At 36.2% G+C, this 19,818-nt stretch overlaps 1 pseudogene; it reads right to left on the bottom strand.

The window, feature by feature from the left end:
* Positions 1-823: 823 nt before the first annotated feature.
* LOC122138321 lies at positions 824-17,615 on the bottom strand (annotated as a pseudogene).
* Positions 17,616-19,818: the final 2,203 nt, after the last annotated feature.

The raw sequence follows: 19,818 nt of genomic DNA, 5'->3' as shown, positions 1-19,818 counted from the left end.
CACCCAGAAATGACTAAATCGACAGACATATTTATAGTCATATTTTAGTCTGGAAAGTCTTATGGAAACTTTTTTTTTTTTAAAAAAATTGGCAAGTTATTCGAAAACACTAATGTGTCAAAGGGACGACGTTGGACCAGACAAAGATTGTTGTTCTCCATTTCATGACCTTGTGGCAACGAAAAAAAAAAAAAAAAAATTACGCTGCACAAGGCAACACAAAGAAAAAAAACCTCGGACAACAAAACATGTTTCTATTAAGGACATAGGAGGAACGCAGTTAGAGTATTTTGAAACCGTGATAAATTTATTAAAACAAGTAACAACCCTAAAAACCATCCTGGAAATGTCACATATAACTGAAATAAATTCTCAAACAGGTGTGTGTGTGTGTGGTGAGGGACAGAGTCCTTGCACTCCACAACTCTTGACAATGACCATTATAAATGTAGCAGATGTGCAGAGTTTTCACCTGATACCGTTCCCCTGTTACAGGAAGGAAAGAATAGAAAAAGCGTCTCGCGACTGAGGCACAGAAATTCCTTCGCATATATTGAAATCTCGAGGGACCATGAATTAAATCAAAACAATAAATGTCAATGCATCAGTCCGTTTCTGTCAGTCTGTTTTCTGACTACAAAGGTTCCGATCATTGGCTTCATATTTAAAACAAAATGAAACTATTTAGTTATCCACATTGAAAATACAGTATATGCTGTTATATGGTACTTATATATATACAGCATAAAGTTATGAAAAATGCCTGTGGCTTGAAAACGTGGGCGTGAATCTCTCACCATAATGTAAGGCATGTCCAGTGTTTTCATTGACGCTTGATGAAGTGCTCTAGGCACCAGAATAACAGCATTTTGAGGACAGCACAGCAGGAAGCGTGGTAAATGCATTGTGAGCACCTGCAACAAAAAACAGAAAAGAAGGCGAAGCCCCATTATTCATCAATTTATTCTACACTATTAGAAGATATTGTTTGAAAACCATGTTTCTTCTTGATAGTTTTGTGGAAAACTGTAACAAATGAAAGACCATTCTGAGCTACCATCACTAATGCCGAACATGAGTTGTGCACACATGACGTCAAACTTCCCCTAAAACATTCAAATGTGATTTCACTGCCTTTTTCAGTTTGTGGTCGAGGCTACTCCAGATCAAGGATCGGATGAACTGTACAATGGACAGAATCAAAGCTCCAAACGCTCAAGAGAGCATGTGTGATACCTGGAATAAACATTGTAATGTGATTACAGTGAACAATTCATTTCAGTCCAGCAGCTCTCCACTCTCAGAAACAATCAATCATCTACAAGCTTCTAAGACCACAGATGGCAACATACCTTAAAGCCCTGCCAAATGATGAAGCCAAGGGGCAAGGTGGGGGATGTCTTCTGGCTTCCTCAAGGCCCTAGTAATACGAACGCGAACGCGCCCGGCGAGGGTTGCACTGACCCAGAGCGATGGTGAAATTCACCAGCCAGAGGAAGACCAGCAAATTGCAGAGCTGAAGAACCAAAGATGTCACGGTGGTACAAAACTCTCCCCACCATAAAAAGCAAATGTGCAAATGGGAGCCTTGGAAACAGTTTAGGAGGGGCTCACGTTGGATTGTGACTTGAAGGTCTGAAACACATCAAAGAGATGGAAGGAATCACACAGCTGGTGACACAATACTAAATCTGAATCAATATAATGGATTTAATATTTAAAATGTAGTACAATTAAACCTGTACGCTGTGTATCTCAGATGAACACAGATTACAGGAGGGTTAGTTCTTAACCTCTGGGTCACAGGTGAGGTTGGTATACTTGCAGTCGGCGGTAGCGTTGACATTACTTTATATACTGCCTCACCAGATGATGCCCAGGAAACTCAAAGAAGTTTGTAGTTAAGAAAAATACAATAACCTGTACTGTAATATCTGTGCCACCAATGTAACGGCTAAAATAAAGACTTCTCTATAAAACAGGTGGTACTCTGTATGGAAGCTGGTGGTTTCTGCCACAGAATTTTCAGAAGTTTACATCTCACAGTTCAGTTTTTCTTTTGTTTTTGTGTCTGCCACATAATAAAAATTGTGACATTTTATCTCACAAATTCTGACAATTTTTTGTCTAGTAAATATATATTTAAATATATATTTATTTCATCACAATTCTTAGAACTGCAAGAAAAAAAAGTGTGAATTGTTGTGCGATACAACCATCACAATTACCCTTTAAGATTTTTTTTTTTTATCCCAATGGCAGAAACAGTCTTGTCCCAACACCATGCCATCAAAAACAAAAACCTATTAACCTAAAAAATTAAACTGTTTTTACCTTTTTATATTTGCCACTGTTTTACATTTTGTTATATTTTGCCATTTAAAAAAATAAACTATTAAAACAGTTTTTTATAAATATGTCTATTTGCATAATTTTAACACAAACTAAAATTATATGATATATATATATATAGTCCCAATATTTACACTTAAATTAAAAGTACTAAGTTCATTCAGCATTCAAATTAATTTAAATCTGAGTGGATACACAGCTGCTAACAAGCCCAGTATGCAATACAAAGAGCCAGAAGCAGGAAGGTGATGATGGGATAGAACAGTGTTGCACATGATGCAGCCAATCGCCCTGTATGAAAGAGAGAGATAACGTATAAAATACCACTTGACAGCTTTGTTTCAGGCGTTTTTCCATTCTTTTCAAGCACCACCATTAAATAGAAGAAAAATAGAGAAAGACAGGCAGAAAGAAACTTACTTGCTGCCCTCCTTTAGAAGAGCAATGGCAATACGAACTCTGCCTCCGCAGGAATATCAGCACTATGATGATGATAGCCTTCAATGACAGCCAAGGAGATCACTGTGCGTAAAATATCAAGCTGTCCAGTCACTTCCATCAAACTGAACTTTCATCAACTTGACAGTGCGACTGCATTTCTTGGTTAAGATGCATTATCCGATTTAAACTTCACTACAAACACTCATATATAAGAATAACTGAAGAAATCTCACTGAATATGAGCCAGGTCTGACTCAGCTGCAAGTAAACCCGGAAACGTCAGTCTGGAATCCACGCTCCTGCGAGTGGTGATGTTTTCAGAGTCCGGCTTCCCCTTGAGTGTACTGTACTCCCAGTAACAATGCCATATCCTGTACGTGACAGTCAGGACACAGCAGTTGAACCCACCAGTACAGAGACATTCACAAAACTATCAAACTGTCTGACACATCATTTAGTGTTAAGGTCAGTTACAAGATCAGGGTTTAATTTTTAATGTGAACATGTATTGCCTGAGAATTCAGGAGAACCAGATAAGTCTGATTCATGACTGATTCATTTAGTTTTTTTGAACTGGATCATTTGATTCACTGATTAAGATCGGACTGAAAAGAAGACAAAAAGGACTTTTGACAACATTCATTCAAGAAGTATATTATATAATTGTACTTTTTGTTAGGGTAAACTATCCCTATAATTTTGAAGAGTCTAGAATATAAGAGTTTAGTTTTGCAGTTTTATTCTGTAGTGTTCTGTAGTCATCACCAACCATAGCCCACAGCCACGATGACCCCAAAGATCACCATCCAGAAGAGAACGCCAGCGGTGAACCTCAGCAGCAGAATGAAGATCAGACTGACCAGCATACTTATCACCCAGACCACTGAAAACCACCCATGAACCACATATCAGCCACACCGTATCAATCTGTTTGCATTTTCTTAAAGGTGAAAAACTGAGGTTATACATACATTAGGATCCAAAAACCACGAGCTGGCGTAATCCTACAAAGATCTTGACGCCCACCTCCTTTGCATCCAACAGGCTGGTGATGCCACATGTAAACGCGGAGCACAGAAAAACAGTCAAAAAGAGTCAAACTTACTGACTGTACAGAGCAGTTTTATGGGGAGGTTAATCTCATAAACATGCCATATACAGTCCTTTCTTCATTAAACTAAGAAGCAATGGCACACTACAGCAGGTTATTTTAGATCTACAGTAGTCAGTTCGATGTTTCACACAGGTGTTACTGGTGTAAGAAAACATCAGATTTATTCTATTGTCCTCCTTTCATGAAAAAGCCATGTTTTTCATGCACAGTGGAGGTGAAGGGTTAAAGAACTTAGTCAAAGTTATTGAATCTGACACAACTGAAAATGATGCTTTGAGAGACAGAAGCACAATCAGTGCAATATGTTGTACTGTTTAAAAGATCACTGGACATCTAATTTTCTTAATGTTTTAAAAAATGTTTAGTTTAGCTGAAATGTTTTGGAAAAACAGACTTTATTTCTATCCCACACAGTCTTGTTTTTACTCAGGCCAAACTAAAATAAATATAGTGTGTGTTCTATGTAAGTCTATGGTGAGAGAAGTGCTTTTACATAACTACCATGAAAGGTTCATATTTTGGTTTTGGGTGTTAACAGGTTGACATGCATACAAGGTCAAAATAACACTTTAATTGTCTTAAAATATGCATTTATTTTTACCTTATTTGCTCAACGGCTCCCAAACCAATTTGCTCAACGATTTTTCCAAACCCCACCTTTGCTCAACGCTAATCTGCGGTGATTGGTCTGACTTGTCAATTTCATTTCCATTTCATCTTGCCTGTAATGCCTAATAAATCAGCGTTTGTGAGCGCAGTGCTGCTGTTTACAGCCGTTACCGGGGAAACAGACATTTTTTCTTTACCACTCCGGTGAGCGTGGGCCGGCAAAGAATGAAAGACCCTTTCTTTTGAGAGACAATAACTTTATACACAGTGCACTTTAAGTTCTTTTGAGAGACAATAACTTTATACACAGTGCACTTTAAGATTTAAAACTTTGCAGGATGTTTTCATTTACTTAGAGCTGTATTACACACTACATGGAAGGTCATTTTAAAAAATCCATAATAGGGGCACTTTGAGAAATCAAAATTTTATTACTTGTATGCTGGGGGTATATTTTATATAATTTTGTGATATATCATGATTTGTACACGAAGTGAGGTAGGTTTGAAAAGGATAGCAGCAATGTTATAGAAGCTATTTTGAAACTAATTTGTCGAGCTAAAAGCTACCCAATTTAAAGTTGGTATAAACTACACTGAAGCTACTTTTTAATAAATGCAGTTATCTATACTTAGCTATAATTTTGTATACAGGTGCTGGTCATATAATTAGAATATCATCAAAAAGTTGTTTTATTTCACTGATTCCATTCAAAAAGTGAAACTTGTATATTATATTCATTCATTACACACAGACTTATATATTTCAAATGTTTATTTCTTTTAATTTTGATGATTATAATGACAACTAAGGACCAAAATTCAGTATCTCAGAAAATTGGAATATTGTGAAAATGTTCAATACTGAAGACACCTGGTGCCACACTCTAATCAGCTAATTAACTCAAAACACCTGCAAAGGCCTTTAAATGGTCTCTCAGGCTAGTTCTGTTGGCTACACAATCATGGGGAAGACTGCTGACTTCACAGTTGTCCAAAAGACGACCATTGACACCTTGCACAAGGAAGGGCAAGACACAAAAGGTCATTTGCAAAAGAGGCTGGCTGTTCACAGAGCTCTGTGTTCAACCGCATTAATAGAGAGGCGAAGGGAAGGAAAAGATGTGGTAGAAAAAAAAGTGTACAAGCATATAGGGATAACCGCACCCACTGGAGAGGATTGTGAAACAAAACCCATTCATAAAATGTGGGGGAGATTCACAAAGAGTGGACTGCAGCTGGAGTCAGTGCTTCAAGAAACCACTACGCACAGACGTATGCAAGACATGGGTTTTCAGCTGTCGCATTCCTTGTGTCAAGCCACTCTTGAACAACAGACAGCGTCAGAAGCGTCTCGCTTCAAAAAGGACTGGACTGCTGCTGAGTGGTCCAAAGTTATGTTCTCTGATGAAAGTAAACTTTTGCATTTCCTTTGGAAATCAGGGTCCCAGAGTCTGGAAGAAGAGAGGAGAGGACACACAATCCACATTGCTTGAGGTCCAGTGTAAAAGTTTTCCACAGTCAGTGATGGTTTGGGGTGCCCTGCCATCTGCTGGTGTTGGTCACTGTGTTTTCTGAGGTCCAAGGTCAACGCAAGCTGTATACCAGGAAGTTTTAGCCACTTCATGCTTCCTGCTGCTGACCAACTTTTATGGAGATGCAGATTTCATTTTCCAACAGGGAACTTGGGCCCTTGGGCACCTGCACCCCAGTGCCAAAGCTACCAAGTACCTGGTTTAAGGACCATGGTATCTACCTGTTCTTAATTGGCCAGCAAACTCGCCTGACCTTAACCCCATAGAAAATCTATGGGGTATTGGGAAGAGGAAGATGCGATATGCCAGACCCCAAGAATGCAGGAAGAGCTGAAGTGGCCACTATCAGAGCAACTGTGGGCTCTCATAACACCTGAACCTTGGCAGTGCCACAGACTGATTGACTCCATGCCACGCCACATTGCTGCATGTAAGTTATTCAGGCAAAAAGGAGCCCCAACTAAGTATTGAGTGCTGTACATGCTCATACCTTTTCATGTTCATACTTTTCAGTTGGCCAAGGACTTCTAAAAAATCCTTTCTTTGTATTGGTCTTAAGTAATATTCTAATTTTCTGAGATACTGAATTTGGGATTTTCCTTAGTTGTCAGTTATAATCATCAAAATTAAAAAAAATAAGCATTTAAAATATATCAGTCTGTGTGTAATGAATGAATATAATATACAAGTTTCACTTTTTGAATGGAATTAGTGAAATAAATCAACTTTTTGATAGATTCTAATTATCTAAAGCAACCTTACAAAAAAAAAAAGGGGAAAAGTAGAATAGATGTACATTGCTACAAAAAAAATCAGTGGAGACACCTTTCGCAGGAACTCAAAGAATCATGAATGATTCATATGGGAGCATGAGTCTGCAAAAAAAAAGAAAAAAACAACAAAAAAAACATTGTCATGTTTTATCACTACTTGCTCGAAAAAGTAGCCTGCTGCTGGAAAGCTGCACTATACTGAAATCAGCTCAACTCATTTCATCAAACTGGAAAATGTTCTCCAAGTAATGCTGATGAAAAGTGTGCTTCCCTATCGCAGAGAAGCATTAGGTGAATAGAGAAGAGCTCATGTGTCCCATTTTTAACATCTGCATTTTGAACTCCTACGCCTCAGTTTTCCCTTGCTGAAAACATGATCAATGTAGTTCATGTACAAAACGACCTTGCGATGACATTAAATCACATCTACCTCACTTACGTTTGCCATTATATTCTTAAAAAGCTCTTTCAGCAGAGAGACATCTGAAAGGCAGAGGGATTTTGTCAGTGACCTCAGTTTTGACAAGGGGAAAAAATATACAGAGATGTGTTATTTTTTCTGTTCTACAGATTCTTTGAGAGGCTGCAGGTGCAGAAAAATGTGGTGAGGGAGGCGAGGTTAGTTCGTAGATAAGCGAAGGACAAGGTCGAGTTTCAAAGCTGACAAGAAATGGAGACCTTTCTGTTCCTTGCTGCATAGCTGTAACTTTGCTACAAAAAAAGAAGCATTGAGCATGTTACAAAAGACACATGAAGCAAAAACCTTGGCTTTCTGCAATCAGGTGAAGAGTTGCAAAAAGCATCTGCAGATTAGAGTATAAAAGTGCCTGTTTTTGTGAGTGAAACTCAATCCAAAAGTACAATTGTTAGGGCCTGTTCACACAGGACACATCCTTGAATTAAAAAACAACTAGATGGAAAAAAGCTAAACTACTTTATAAACTAATATTACCAAGATGTGATGGCAAAGACGTAAGAACACATCCTGTGCGAACATTGTCTTGCAAACTAGTTACAAGAAACCTGCCTGCCAAAATAAGAAAACACCCTGTGTAACCTTTTACCCCAGGTGTTTAAATCAGTGCTATTATGGCAGCAGCAAACTCATGCGAACATGCACAGCTTGACTTATATTGCTTAAAAGGCCCAGATTCTCTCTGACCTTTTGTAAGCCTAAAGTCATACCCAGATAAAACTGTCCTCTCTTGCCTGGATGGAAAGACAGTATATTTAGGAAGAAATGTTGGAAATAATGGTATTATTTGTTTACCTGCTGTATTTGTACAAATGCACACATTTTTAATATCAAGATGCAAGATATTTCCATTCAAAAGTCTAGGGTCAGTTTTTTTTTTTTTAAAGAAATTAATGCTTTTCTTCAGCAAGGATATATGAAATTGATTTTTAAAAGAAATAGTAAAACATGCATAATATTAAAAGAAAGGTTGTTTCAAAGAAATGATGCTCCTTTGAATCTATTCATTAAAGAATCCTTTCAAAGGCATTAAGAAGTTTTACCAACCCCTAACTTTTGAACGGTAGCATACACCCACTTAAACTCTGACTCATACAACTAAAATGGAAACTGAGAGCTCCTTCAGAAGAGCATTCATTAATTAATAATCATTATATCTAATTAGAAAGAGCTGAGCGATTTTATGCAGGCCAGAAGATATTTTTAGACTCGTATATATGGGATAATGTATAGTCAGCCAGTTATTACCTCAAAATAAGCACTGACAAGGAAATCGATACTCTGAAGAGGTTTATTTTGCATGGGTAACCAACTGACTGTACATTACCCCACCTCAAAACACAGCTACTTAACCAAATAAATATATAATTATACATGAAACATTGATTTGAGATGAAATTATTTTATTATGGAAGAAGACAGACACTGCGGAGTGATACAAGTGAAACTAGCACAGGTTTTAAATTCTATGCAATATAATTACGCAAAATAAATTATATAGTTTAGTGGCATTATATAACAGTATTTTGAATAATTTTGTTTTGCCTAACTAATCCTCCTATTTGTGTTACTCTCAATGAGAGCAATTTTGAGCCATACAGGCAAGTGCAACAAATCAGTCTTCATTTTTTTTTTCCTGTAGTCTTATATGGTTGCTATGCACACTAAGCACTACTAATAAGTGAACTTACTTTGCTGCATCTCTCAGATCGACGACACTTCTGACTTTTACCGTGTCCATCCTTGAAGTTTGTTTTGTTGGCAACAGTTAATGTCCCGTTTTCTGGGTGATGAAATCGGGGAAAGCACCTCTGAAGAACTGATGGAAGAGCAAAGAATAACGAAAAAACAATAAGTATTTAAAAGTATTTATAAGCTGTTGTAGGACAATGTTGAGCGTCATGTTTTGCTCGTTTATCTTCAAGGCCTAAAGAGGTGATAAGCAGCAGCTATCCAAGGGTTTCGTATCATTCTGTGCCTCCTCTGCTGATATGGAGAGGATGCAGTGACCTTCTCAGCCTTGGCAGAGACATTTTCTCTCTTTCTATCTCTTATATTATTCACAATGTTTACATTAAAGCAGATATGATGGCTTCAAAGAGATCAAGTGGCCTGAACTGAAACTCATGATCTCCTGATATTCAAGTTTCAATTGAAATTCATGCAATCTTTCATTGATATCTTTTGAATTACAAATAAACAAATTCTAACATGAATTAAATTTAACTCACTTATACCCATAACTGTTTCTTTGTCTATACACTCGCTCATTCCTTAAACTTCTGAGATTCTATTGGAATTGTGGGAATTTTTATACGGGTGCATATGCATTTTTTAACTAAAATTTTGGCACCAAGACATGCAATTATAAAGAAAAATACCAGCACAGAAAGCATTGATTTGATTTTAAATTTCTCACAAAATTATTCTCTAAAAAACTCACATTCTCCTCTTCACAAAAACATAGAGACAAAATCCACACCCAAAAACACCAGAAACCGGCTGTCAAATGAGAAAAAAAAAAAAAAGAAAAACTAAAAAAAAAAAAAAAAAATCAACGCTGCTCTCGACAGTATTTCTCCAGCATGTCAGGCCTGGCTCAAACACAGTTACCATGTGTGCTTCTAAATGTGCATGTGTGAGAATGTGTGAAAATCCTGTGAATCAGAAGAATCAGACCATTGATGGTTTGCGTTGGCACATTTACGCATTGACACGCAAAGAAATGTGGGTGCCTGCTGTAGTGTACATGTGTGACATATAGGCCTGCTAAGATGAACCATCGTCATCAAAAATGCTCATGTATCTGACCATAACAGGCAAAATATTCCTCTAGACGTAAAAGGGTTCCCGCACTCTTTTAACTAATGAATTTCTATGAATTTTCAAGTATTTTGTGATTACTGGATAAGGATTATTCTATTAACTATTAATATATTATTTCATATTTAAAATTATGAGTCAGCTCAACAAATTGAAAATAACCATCTTCAAGAAAGATTTGCTTACAAATAAGACATTCACTTAAAAATTTCAATTACTTTTCAAACTTCAGTGTGCAAGTGATGATCACTGAATTGAAACAAAGTTTTGGTTCTTGCAAATACTCTCTAGTTTCCACATTGTACCTTATCAGGATTGTTGAAGCCTGGCTTGCAGAATTGCTTGTAGTAATCCCAGTAGCTCTTATTGCGTCTATAGTTTGTATTGCATGTCGATGTATGTGGCAAATCTGTCTGGGCACTTGGATACACACAGCTGGGGTGAATAAGAGAGAAAGTGTAGCATCAGTTACAAAACAAGCCAGTGCTAAACACAGAACATTCCAGCTTAGAGAGAATGACAGATGGTTTGCAAATAGTGTCTGTATTACCTGAGTTGTAGGGCACTGGAGGTTAATGAGGACTGTAGGATTGGCACATTGTAAAATATTGAAGTAAAATAATATGGCTTTATTTCTGTGGGGGAGAAACAGAAGGTGTTTCAATCCATCTTTAAACCTAAAAAATCTAATAGATAAATAAATATCTTAATATATTAAGTATGAGATTATTTTTAACTATTTTATGCAAAAAAAAAAAAAAATTTATTAATTGAAGTATAACAGCATTAACACCTCAATTTGTCTCTGGCTCATACTCACGCATTAGGAGTACCCTGCTGTCCACAGAACTGGCCCATAGCTATCTGTTGGGTAGACCACTTTCCGGGGATCCCCATGCATCCAAGCTTAAAAAACACAACACAAGTCATGTCATCTGAATCATGTTTCTCAAATAAGTTTACCACAGATGCAATTCAAGCATCATGCATTTCAAAGAACTGCTGTAATAATAATAAAAAAACTTTTGCACCAGCAACCTCAGTATTTATGGCAACACTGAAACTACACCCACTGTTCATACTGAGAAGGAACAGGCAAAAGCAAAGAGAACAAACATGTACAGATGCATGAAAAACAAACTAAAAATAAAGTGAAACCTCTTTATTTAATTCCGAGCACAAGAGGCTCTTTATGTAATTGAATACGAGTGATTTGAATCCACAGAGAATCGAACACACTACAGCTCTGTAGAGAAGGATTCTGCCTGATGATGATCTCATTTTCTCCACTCAAGTCTGCATTGAAAAGTGAATTTGAGCTTCAGGGGTCACAGAATGTCACCCAGAGCCTAAAACGGTCACATGAGTTGTCAGTGCACTTCAAAGGGCAACAGAAAAGCCAGTCGTATTAATTTAGCCTAGTCAGGATTAAACCGATAAGGCCAGAGCAGATGAAAAAAAAAAAAAAAAAAAAACAGCACTGTGGGAGAACCGTCGAGTCTTCCACTACACAGACCCAATATCCACAGTTTGTACAGTTTATATAATTACAATTTAATATAAATTAAATTGGAACATTTTTAACTATGTAATTTACTCCTGTGATGGCAAATCCGAATTTTAAGCAGCCATTTCTCCAATCTGTCATTAAATATCATATTATCTTTCAGAAATCATTCTAGCATTCTAAAAAACTAAAATTTGTGTTTAAAATTAGATCCTAGAACTTTTGGGTGCCACTATATATATATATATAGCAATCACAGGCAGCACGTTTCCAACTCAGACAGATCCAACAGTCAGCAAGCTGTGAGTCTCACAGACTCCACATTTAAACCACAAATGATGTAACCGATCAAATGTCACAGTGAATGAATGGGTTCGTGTGAGTCCTCTTGCTTTTTTGAGAATGGACTAAATGACTGTTCTTATAAAAACAGCCACATACGGTGAGGGGAGTGTAACTGAACATAATGACACTGCATTAGGCTGCTGTTTACGACTGACGCTCCCCCGCCGCTTCTATTTGGCTGCTTAATAGTGCTGGATTCATGAGCCGCATTACGCAACCCTCTCTGCTGAAATGCACGTTAATGAGTGTAACTCACCAACTGTTCCCAGAACGATGTAACCGAGGATGACGATGACAAAGATCACACAGCAAAGCACGTCTGTGCAGCCCCTGCAGTGGGAATGTGAGAAAAGAGAATGTAAGGGAGAGGATGTGAGCACTAAATGAATAAATCACACTATCTCTACATTCATAATGGCATTTCAGTAAGTACATGAATAAGTTAACGAATTACATATTCCTAATTAATCAAATGTTGTCAAATAAAACTTTGTGAACTCTAAATCTAAAACAAAATAACATTATTCACTAACACAGTGTGTTAAAACACACATACATCTATACATAGAGCACATATACTGTATTTGTAATCATTTTTCCCTGCTGACTGTAACCCCATTAGAACAGACTTGTGACCCATTTTTGGGTGCCAACCTACTAGTTGAAACCAACTAAATAGCAGCTTTGCAGACAGAGAAAATAAGGCAGAGGTCAGAGCAGGGCAACAGAAAAGATTAACAGATGTGCTGCATCCTCATTCGCATATTCAAGAGTAAAGAGTATGCAAGTAGCACAGGGTGGTTACTATTAACTAAATACTAAAACTATTAAAAACTGACTTCATTAAATTAAATTAAATTATTAAAACAGTGCCGTTCAAAAGTTTGGGATCAGTTAGATGTTTTTTAAACTTTGTTTAAACTTTTTATTCACCAAAGAATCAAAGAAAAAGTATCACTTTTTGTTCGGTTTCAACACTGATAATAAATCAGCATATTAGAATGGATCATGTGACACTGAAGACTGGAGTAGTGGCTGATGACAGCACTGCGTCACAAAAATACATTTTATAATATATTTGAAAGTATATTAAAATAGGAAACCAGTATTACAAATTGCAATAATATTAGTTTTTTTCTGTATTTCTGAAACATCTTACTGATCCCAAACGTTTGAAAGGCAGCGTAAATATTAGATCAATGAAAATGAAAAATGTTGCATTGACAACTACCTGAAATAAAAGTTTAAGTACTAAAAAAATTAAAACTGAAATTTAAAAAACTTAATAAAAGAACAAATGTATTAAAACTTAAAATAAATTACTGAAAACATAATCTAATTCCAAACATTTATAAATACTATAATTGTAAAAAAAAAAAAAACATACTAAGCTAGAAATGCCCAGACGATATACTCGACGATATACGATATACTTAAAAAAAAGAACCTTTATGCAAGGACAAACATCCTAAAGTAGTTTTTAAAAAGAACTCGAAAGTTAGAAACTAAATAAACTAAAAACTAAAATAATGAGTTAGCTAGATGGTAACAAGACACAGCAGGAGGTCTGTAGCATTGAGATGCAACTTTATATTGTGGTAACGTGTCCTAATAATACTAAACATTCATAAGTATACTTGTAGTGCAGAGTGTATGTATGCTAATTGGGATGTAGCCATATGGTTCAGCAGGACAGTAAACTTCAGTCTTGTGTTGTTCTGACTGCACTAATCCAGATCTGACTAACTCTCAGCATACAGCAGCTTTGAGTGGACAGCTAATGTGGAGGACAGTCGAAATGAGTGACGTGTTTGATGTGTAAACTACAAACACAAGAGCTACAAACCCACAGTGTCATCTGTAACAGCGTTCCCTGAGCTATATTTAAATTCTGCTCAACACAGACGGGGAGTGGGTGGTTGCATCGGGCCACTTTCACACAAAGGTGCGGATTTGACGTGTTATTGGGAGTCAATGACATGTAATGCAATACAGCTTGGGTGATATTTTTGGGAGATTTAATGGACTGGTGGAAAAGTAGCCAAAAAAAATATATATATATGAAAATAAACTTATTCACAGGTATAGTTATCCAAAAATGAACATTCTGTCATTATATACTCACCCTCATATCGTTCCAACCCTAAAGGAGGTTATTTAATTTGGTTTTTGAAAATACAAACTACGACTCTTCACCAGAAAACTAGCCACTATGATAAACAACTGGGTCAGCTGTGACGTGGATTGTACCGCTGCCGCACTTCATCACAGCAAACATAGCACAGCGAAGTACCGCATACTGTGCTAACCCGACAGAGCTTAAGTGTTTTACATTAGCCAACCCTAATAAGCAGTACCTGGGCCTTATAAATACGGTAAAAGCAAAGGAAAGCCACGTTAGAAACACACTGGGTTGCACACTGTGATGGCCACTCTCTATTGAGAGCAACAAAAATACATTAAAAACCCATGGCTTGTTGTCCAATAATAGCAGAATTACCTCACAATCTGCTGAATCCTATTGAGTTTGAATGTTAATGAGGAAAAGCAACTCTAGACATGTGAGCAACAGTCATTGATTTCTCTGCTCCTGTGGGGTGAAAACCGTGCTGTCCGCTATCACTGCCGAACTAACCATTGATCCACCAGCAGCTCTGGATCAGAGCGAGAAACAGGCCAGCGGCGTGACAGGTCCATGAATGAAGTCAATATTTTTATCAATAACAGACACATGCAAATCAGGACAAATCAAAAGACAATGCTATGATGGTGCATGTCTGTTTGTTTCTGGATTAGCTGTAGTTTTGGGGGCATTATATATACACATTATTTGAAGGGGTCTAAAAAGAAGAAAGGAATAAAAAAAAAATGAAGAAAAAAAAAATTATCTGAAGTAAATATGAAATATAATTCTTTTTTTCTATTCCTACTTTTTAGACCCCTCCAAAAATATAAATATTTTTAATATATATTTACTTTTATAAAATATATAAATGTATATAAAATATAAATTTTGCTTAAATTATTTTTTGTTGGACATTAAATGTGACATAGAATTTTAAACCTACACCTAAGTGTATTTTATATGATAGCAGTAACTGTAAATCAAATGTATGCTAACTAATACAGCCATAATTACTAGCTCAAATGAGTAAATGCGTTTTCCTCTTACCGGTTGAAATGTAGTCCGTTTATTTATTTTAATAGTTAAATTAGTGATTTTAACTTTTCATTTAGTGTTTTTACTGCTTTAAAGAGCAATTTTAGATTGTAATGTTTTAATTTTGTACTAATAACCATAAAAGGTATAGCAGTCATAAAACCAGAGAAAGACTGCATGGCACGAAACTGCTGATCAACTGAGCTATGGGAAACTTGCTTTATGGAACTAAATCAAGTGACAATAAATTTCAGACTGGCTTATTTGGTAAACTTGTTTTATGAAACAACCCTTCAGATGTTAAGTTGTAAGCTTAGTCAATAGTACTTAGAACTAAATTTAAAACAATAGGAAGTTAGAATTTGCTTCATTTATAACAACAGGAAGTTCCCTTTTAGATACATATGCATTTGTTTCATGTATAAAAATGTTAGTAGCTGTTCTTATTTCGCTCATTGGAAATCAAATGTATAAATTATGTCATGTAAAATTATATATTATATATATATATATATATTATATATATATATATATATATATATATATATATATCTATATCTGACTAGACATATACAATCATTTTAAAATAAAATACCAATAATAATAAATAATAATAATAATAATAATATGTATACGTGTATATCATGTGATACATGTGGCTTCAAAAAACCTATAAATTTTTATTATCAAATAATTATCACAAGGAAGTAAGATTTACTCTACCTGTTATGAACAGGTCCTCTGAATGTGGGGTCAAATTTGTGTGGCTCCCCTGTAATGCAAGAACAAAGTGTCAAAATCACATTTAAATAGTGAAAAATACAACTCCAAAAGAATTGAATTATACCTTTGCCACAAATGAATTTAATCTATTCTTGTTAGGAGCCATGTTAGTAGATATTCTCATTAGCGGCTGACCAAAGAGCAAACAAAACTAACTGATTTCAGAAAAAGCCCACAATGATACAATGCAAAACAATGTCACCACCATGTTAAGTAAACAAAGAACTCGATCAAGTAGGTCTGAACAGCCTCATAACAAAGAGCCATAAGAAAGCACAGGCAAACAAAAGAATGTACCTGCCACAGTTCTAAACACATTGGATAATTTTGACATCAAGCTCACAGAGTGACATTTCCCCTCATCAAAGTATTTACAGTAAGTTCCTACCCAATTCTGCTTTGTAGTATCCTCCTTTTGGTCCGCTCATGTTCACTGCTCTCTGAACGAAGACACTGTGTGTTTATATAATGTTGCTGTGCGTGTGTCACTTCCTATGAGGCGCTATCTTCTCGCCTTTCTCCGATCGGTTAATCATTACACACAAAGGCGTGTTTGAGAGAGGAGGTGGAAGAGAAATCAGGCTGGTGGGCGTTTGTGTTGCTTCCATCTGCCTCTCTCTGTCACTATCCACTCTCCACTCCTTCCTTATCCTCTTTCTCTCTCTCTCTCTCTCTCGCCTGCTCACAAAGGAAACAGAACTGGTGTCTCGCGGCTCAGATTGGTAGCATCCACTGACACACCAAACACAATGAGACAACAGCACGGCAGCCACCTGCTCAAAGCTTTGCACGCGCACACACACAGACTCAGAAAGTGATGTTTGTATTTCGCCAAACATACCATCACTTCTCATCTCAGTGGAATTAACATCCTGATGTGTTACTAACACAATTAATAGATTAAATCCTTAAATTTAAATGGACAGACTCACTGTCTGGAGCAAATTTTGACAGAACAGAACCAATACGTAGGTCTGCTAGGATCTGTGCCAGTGTATCTGAACAAGCTGAGCGGACAGACGTCAGCTGTCACATATGATGATGCCTGCCTAGGTGGCCCAAGTTGGGAGATCAGGCAGTGATGCCATTCTGGAAGAAAAAAAGCCATCTTAGCTGGTTTAAACGGGTTTTCAGATGATCTTAGATCCCCAAAACCCATATAAAACCTGCCAACAGACAACCCTGACCAGGTTGGGAGAAGCAGCTTAGACCAACAAACAATCTTAGGCAGGATTAAGCAGTTTTTGATGTTACAGTGCAGCTTTATGATGATATCATGATGTCATATGTATAAGGCCAGTTGATTTAAAATGCTCGTAAGTCCCCAAAACCCCTATAAAGCCAGCTAACCAAGATATGAGAACCTGGCAAACCATCTTAGACTGGTTAAAGCCGTTTTTGGAGACAATGCAGCTTTATGATGCAATCATGATGTCATGTTTATGATGGCATCAGTAGGCCGATATGAAGAGAGTGAATGGCATATTCTCTAAAGTAGGCCTGAAACTAACAATCATAATACAATTTTGTTTAATCTGTCAATTATTTATTTAATTAATTTGATAAAAAAAAAAAACAGAAAATGTGCAAATGAATGGTTGATACAAAACAACCAAACTTATGCCTGTCTGCTATACATTGTTTGAAAAATATTATAAATGTTAAACACTACAAAATAGCCTACATATAGCTTTTCACACCATTTTTGTGCAAAAAACAAAACATCAAAAACAACCAAATCTACAAACAATATATTTCTATATTTCTATAATTCATTTTCCTTATAGACATAAATGGGTAACTATAAGATCTGTTCTCCATACAAGTGAGTGGGGCTTCATGCTCACTGTATACCTTATCTCTAAACAAACATTTCAGAGAAACGCCTGATTGGTTCAGAGGGAACTCAGATGCCAAAATAACAGCTCTGTTACCACATCTTTGAGAAACCAAGAAGATCCTTCACATTCATAAAAAAAAAAAAAATAAATAAAAAATTGCAAAATCATTCTGGATCTCTTGACCTTGGCAAAAGAGAAGAAAGGAGAACTACACACAAAGATTTTGGATGAGCGCCAATAAGCAGTAGTCAGCCCTGCTCCTCCGTCTCTATTATCATGAGGGCTGAACTACAACCTGAACTGTAAACATTATGAATTTAATGAATGTCCACTCCTTTCAAACTACTCTGGAAAGAAAAAGTGGTGTAAAAACAAAGTTTCCTCAGAAACTGCTAGTAAAAAGACTTGTAAAATGTACTCCAATAATTTATCTAATTACTGGGTTAAAGAATAAATAAATACAACAGAAAACATGCAGGTAGGTTGGCCGAGGCTATCTAAGAGAAATAAAATACCACATTTAAATGTAAAAATAAAACACAGAATTGTCTTTGCATGAATGAAATATTCTATACTGATTTATACCTACTTCTCATGTTTACCACCCTCACCTATTGACTACAGTTACACTTACAGTCAAAGAGATGATGAGCCTCAGAGAAAAGCGTGTTAGACAAAAGAAAACGGTTATAGACAGAAGAAAGAGAAAAAGAGACAAGAAGGATAAAGAGACATAAATAATACTGGCAGACATGAGATTAAGAAGAGAGAGAGAGGAAAGAAGAACTGATAAGACACCGTGGCAAGGCGACAGTGGACAAACAGGTCAGGACATCTGGAAAATGCCCCTGAGGTATTATGGGAATAACAATGTTAGCACTTGTCCTGTTCCATTTGAATATAGGTTTCAGAAGGGTACTCATTAACACCTCCTTTTGTGGCCACTACATGCTTTTAATATTCCCCTCAACTACAAGACACAAGCTCTTCAAGGAATAATGCTCTCAAAAATAAAAGTTTGTTTAAAATTGACTCACCCTAAGGCCATCCATGATGAAGAAACTAGGAAACTAGCTGGGATGCCTTGAGGGTGAGTACATTTTCAGCAAATTTTCATTTATGGGTGAACTATATTACAGCTAATTTTAGAAAAAAAATCTCTCTTGTATTCATCCTCAGAAGTTGGAAGTGTTTGATTTATTTAAGAAGAGAACAAATGAAAGCTTTATATGAAAAGACAGCTCAAGTAACAAGCTAAAACTAACAAGCAAGGACTTAAGAACAGATTTACTGGTCTTTCCTAACCACTGAATACATAAAAAACAACCAAATCCTTCAAGCAGTTACAATGTTTTCATCAAAAGAACCATATTTTCTCCCCCCTAAGACTCGATTTGACTGCAACGAAAAGAGTGGCAATAAAGTTGCCTCGCTAACAGGCCGTCTCCAGAGACACCTATTACATCACAGCGGCCCCAGACAGCAGATCAACGGCTTATCCCCACTTCTCCGTCTCATTTATAATCTGTCCGACATTTAACAGACTGAGTGGTTCGTCAGTTTGCATGGCTTAATTGCATCAGCTGAACCGTAGCTAAGGAACAGCTGGTGTCAATCCTTTCCAGGTAAACTAAATTACCACCAAGCGAGACAGGCACAGATTCCTCAATGACACTAATTTCAATGGTGACACCTTTAATCACAAACATCCTTCCTGCCTCATTTAGCATTTTTTGTAATTAAGACTGACACATATGTATATGGTACAATTTCAGCTTAAACAGTGTAATTTCATCTAATAACAATACTAATATAAATATATATAAATATATAAATATTTAATATATATATAATATATATATATATATATATATATATATATATATATATATATATATATATATAATATATATATATATATATATTTTACACACACATACAAAGGAATTAGGGATGCATTCAATTGATCAAAAGTAAGTAGTTAAACATTTAAGATGTTAGAAAAATAAGTTTTTCAAATAAATGCTTTGTTCTTTCTATTCATAATAAGACGTATCACAG

The sequence above is a fragment of the Cyprinus carpio genome, chromosome B8 (genome assembly GCF_018340385.1).
Source record: "Cyprinus carpio isolate SPL01 chromosome B8, ASM1834038v1, whole genome shotgun sequence".
Classification (NCBI taxonomy): Eukaryota; Metazoa; Chordata; class Actinopteri; order Cypriniformes; family Cyprinidae; genus Cyprinus; species Cyprinus carpio.
This window is presented reverse-complemented; position numbering and strand designations above follow the sequence as displayed.